Below are 5,042 nucleotides of genomic sequence, written 5' to 3'. Positions count from 1 at the left end.
AACACAGCAAACAGAGAGGCCAGACTCGCACTGCCTCGCGCCGTGGTCATGGGAATATGGGAAGAGAAGTAATAGAATTGTTTTCAAAACAGACCTGTGCTAAGCAGCAGAACTGGTGTTTTATATTTCTCCCACTTCAAGGGCAGTTTTCCCTTATCTCTGCCCAGCAAGAGAGCAAGTTCCTCACTGTTGTATAAAATGTGTACAAGCATTTCCAACATGCTCTCTGCTCTGCAAGGAATCCTTGGGCTAGGAAGTCTCCACATTTCCAACCTCTTTTCTACAGCGCAAGGGACAAATGGATCTATCTGTGAGACCACAAACCAAAGACTGGATGGCTATTGCTCACTCCACGGCTTTGGCTTGTCCACTTAGAGTGGTGAATTTTAGTTGGTTTTTTTGCTTTTATATTCATGGTACTGTGGTTTCAAACATCACTGTGGGTGCAGGAACAGAGCATAGAATCATAGGGGTTGGAATGAACCTTAGAGATCATCCAGCCCCACCCCCTGCCCTGGGCAGGGACACCTCCCACCAGAGCAGGTTGCTCAAGGCTCATCCAACCTGGCTGTGAACACTGCCAGGGTTGGGGCAGCCACAGCCTCCCTGGGCAACCTGGGACAGTGTCTCACCACCAGAACAGGGAAAACTTCTGCCTAATATCTAACCTAAATTTCCCCTCCTTCATTTTGTACCCATTCCTCCTTGTCCTGTCACTGCAGCTCCTAACACAGATCCCTCTGCAGCTTCCCTGGAGCCCCTTCAGATCCTGGAAGGTGCTCTGAGGTCTCCACACAACCTTCTCTTCTCCAGAGAAAAACCTGATAAAATCAGAGGGGAGGACACATATAAGACATTCTGCAGCCAGCTCTGAGCATGGAGGTCACTGTATGCAGGTTCCATAGGAAATGCTCAGAACTCAACAATACACACATGAATCTTTTTTTGCAAATTTGCTGAATTTCACGTAGGACAAGAAATGAATATTATAAAGATTAGTATTTTGAGATTATAGAAGACAGGCAAACAAGTTAAAGCAATGAAACTGCACTGACTGCATAACTGAAGCTTTATAACGAATTTGTTCGTTTATGGTAATGTCCACTGTGTATTAGCATTTCCATAAATACTCTTGTAAATAAGATTAAAAAGGATTGTTTCAGTTTTTGCTGATAATCAAGTGTTACAGAATGGCTGCAGAATAAGGATGTGGTAATTCAATGCAAGTAATTGTGCAAGAAGCTACATCCTATGAATTACAGGCATTTAGTCAGGGAGCAGAACTACTATGGTGTGACCTGTGTGTCAAAATCCACACTGAATTGTGCAGCTGGAAGCTGAACACTGAACAGCAGCCACGGAATACTAACACAGAATTGCTGTAAACAACCAGCAAACCAAGGAGCAATCTAGGAATAATTTCAAATAACTCAGGCACTTGGAAGTCAATGAGTTATTTGTAGACAATTTGTCAATAGAATAACTCACATGAGAATGTATTTTAAAATTTCTACAAGTTAGAACCATAGAATCATAGAATCAACCAGGTTGTAAAAGACCTCAAAGATCATCGAGTCCAACCCTACTGTGGTTACTAGCCCATGGCACTAAGTGCCACATCCAGTCTCAGCTTGAAAACCTCCAGGGATGGTGAATCCACCACCTCCCTGGGCAGCACATTCCAATGCCTGAGCACTCTCTCTGTAAAAAATCTCTTCCTAATATCCAACCTAACCCTCCCCTGGCAGAGCTTGAGTCTGTGCCCTCTTGTCCTGCTGCTGGTTGCCTGGGAGCAGAGACCAACCCCCACCTGACTCCAACCTCCTGTCAGGGAGTTGCAGAGGGTGAGAAGGTCTCCCCTGAGCCTCCTCTTCTCCAGGCTGAACACCCCCAGCTCCCTCAGCCTCTCCTCATGCCACTTGTGCTCCAGTCCCTTCCCCAGCCTCGTTGCTCTTCTCTGGACTTGCTCCAGCCCCTCAATGTCCCTCCTGAGCTGAGGAGCCCAGAACTGAGCACAGGATTCAAGGTGTGGCCTCACCAGCACCGAGTCCAGGGGCAGAATCACCTCCTGGTCCTGCTGACCACACTGTTCCTGATCCAGCCCAGGATGCCATTGGCCTTCTTGGCCCCCTGAGCACACTGCTGGCTCATGTTCAGCTTCCTGCCTATTCCTATCTATTAAAATGTAGATATCACAAGAGCATTTATGGTTCATCATGAAGAAACATAAGTAATTACACCAGGGGTGGGAAAGGCATTTCCTTTCTTGTATTAGATTCTATACCCAATCAGGTGTATTTGGATTAGGTTTTTAGCTACAGTTCAGCTGATCCTCAAGGCATAAGTCATTCATGAGTGCTGGAGGCAAGAAGATGACACTTGCTGGCTATGTAGTCTGATTTACTCTCACCAAGCTGGAGCAAAATGTGACATCAGTGGAACTGTTCTTGAATGTACCGATGTCATTATTCAATCTCGTTCTTGCAGGTGATCATACCAGAGAATTATTTCATTCTCTCGAGCAGCAGAAGAGCAGTGACACCTCTGATTCGACACACAGCACAGACCTCTTAAATCCTTTAGAATTTTAAAGCACCTGATTTGCTACTATTGTGCAATTGTAAGCAAAATAAAACAAAACAAAACAAAACAACAAACCACAAACCTTCCTAGCACTGCATTTTCCAAGAACCCCAAGAGCTAGGAGCTCCAGGACAGGGATGCCAAGCTGGGCATGGCAGAGAGAAAAACAAGCCTGGTGACCTTCCTGCACCACTCAGTCAGTTGCTTGTTGGATTTGCCAGAGGACTGCATGCAGAGGCAGCAAACAGCCACCAATAAACCTCAGCCCTCCAGGACCCTGAGGGAAATTTCACAAGCCTCCCAGCTCACAAGGGAAACAGCAGGTTATGGAGCACAAGGAAAGCTGGCCCTGTTCAGCTCCTATGTGATCTACTCCAGGAGCAAAAGGAAACACGTTTTTAGAAAGGTTTTATTCTGAAGAAGAATTCCCAGAGCTACACATCTTGTAAAAGCATTAAGTTTCCTTGACCTCAGCAATAAAATGGCAGGAGGCAAAGTTGCTGCAGAGGTTTTGTAACATTTAAAACAATTTTATGGTTCTACTCCTCTCATCAATTCTGAGTTTCATTTGCTTTTCATTTGCTTTTTACACCGGTTCCTTTGCTGCTGGAACAATGGGGATTGGTACGTGACATCCTTTGTTTCACACTGAAGCCTTTGTTTCCTTCCTCTTGACCTGAAATGAAGAGCACTGCAGTAGATGGTCTGAGAGTCACATCACACTGACTCATGGCCAAGTTGCTAAATGACAGAAACCAGAGCAGCAGAAGATGGGAGCAACCTCCTTCCCAAACGATGTGAGGGGTTTGTTACTCTTGCACTGAGTCACAGATCTTCGTTCACCCAGGATTCTACCACCTGCCCCTCCTGAGAGGTTTGCAGATCCCTGTTTGTTGCAGCTCAGCAGTGCAGTGTCTCATCTCCACAGACTTCCATAAATGGCACACATGGGGAAACAGTGGCAGCCTTGAGAACAGCTTTCCTGTGTGTTTTATGAGTGGTCTCAAACACTAGTGCTGTTTCCTTCAGGTCAGGTACAAGACCAGATGAAGAACTTGCTCTCAGGTGTATCTTGATACCTCCCAAAAAGTAGGAGAGCAACCTAAGCAGATGGTTATTTTTTGCTAAATACTCCTTTTCCCTGTAGTTGTACCTCCAGCTCATGGTCCACATGAGCCTCACTGACAGTAAAAGTTGTAAGGGCAGATGATGACTTGCATTAGCACATCAGTGTGGTATAACACATTCAAACAAGACTAATGTCTTTGGAATTGAGAGACAAGGTAATTGGAAAGGACAGGAGAGTGGTCACAACTGTACAGAGCACTGTGAGCCCAGCAATTTGGAAGTGGCTCTGGCATGGCTGCCTAGGCTGGATTAATCACATTTCTGCCAGCACTCAGCCAGGCTTTTGTGATCCTCCTTCCATGGACACTCTCCTCCTGTTTGTGTCACCAGTCACAGGAAATCCTAGGACAAGTACCTCCTTTGGGCTTTATTCAAACAAACTGACAGCTCCTCCTGCACAAACACCACTGTCATAACAACATCCAAACCAGTTTCCACCGTTCCACGACGTGTTTGAGGAGGAGAGATGCTGTCAGGCTGAAAGGTTCAGCCCATTAGGAACCAGACACACTTCTTGGGGTGATTGACTTTAGCTCTTTGCTTGTATTTCCTGCCCTGCTTTCTTTCAGGGTAGAGCTGCAGTGTAGCTGTCCTCACACCCTCCAGCTGCAGGGCAGGGGTAGCCTGGGACCCCTTGGAGCTCTCCCAGCTCAGGCAGGGCCCCAGGCGAGGAGGTTCCCAGCCTCATCCTCCTGATGAACTTTGCTGTCATGAGGATCCCAAACCAATACATCACAATTTTTAAGCCTCACAGGAAATGTATCTTTTTAAAAAAGAGCAAAACCTCTTACTTGTAAAAATGAACTGCAACATCAGCAGAAAAAGCAAGCAATTCCCCAAACCTTTCACTTGACTCTGTCCTAGAGAGACAAACAACTTCATCATCTCCTCTCTCACTACCATGCTCTAACCTCTCCCAGCTTCACAACTACATTTCCTCCAACAGATGGCCTAAGCAATTACCATAACTTTGCTAAACTTGGGGAAAGTGTTCTCAACATGTATTTATTTAGTTTCAAAAGCTGATGCTTCTATTTCAGATTTGAGAAACCACATTTACATATTTAAAGATTACCTCCCCCAACAGTATCAATAGGCCTAGCAAAAGATCAACCTACTTTCCCTGCCAAACTTACCCAAGGAGCTGCCACCACCAATAGATGTGTTTCAGTACAGCTCTTCCCACTGAATCGGCTTTGATGTCTCTTTGCTGGTCTGTGTTGGTATTTAGTCAATAAGAGATGAGACACCAAAAGGAACAGCTTCACCTCCAAGCATACCAGGGCATTTGCTTGCTATAGCATTTGCTACCAGTACAGGCTTGTGTCACT

The sequence above is a fragment of the Acanthisitta chloris genome, unplaced genomic scaffold (assembly GCF_000695815.1).
Source record: "Acanthisitta chloris isolate BGI_N310 unplaced genomic scaffold, ASM69581v1 scaffold15863, whole genome shotgun sequence".
Taxonomy (NCBI): Eukaryota; Metazoa; Chordata; class Aves; order Passeriformes; family Acanthisittidae; genus Acanthisitta; species Acanthisitta chloris.
The sequence above is the reverse complement of the archived record's forward strand: the minus strand, read 5'-3'. Positions refer to the sequence as shown.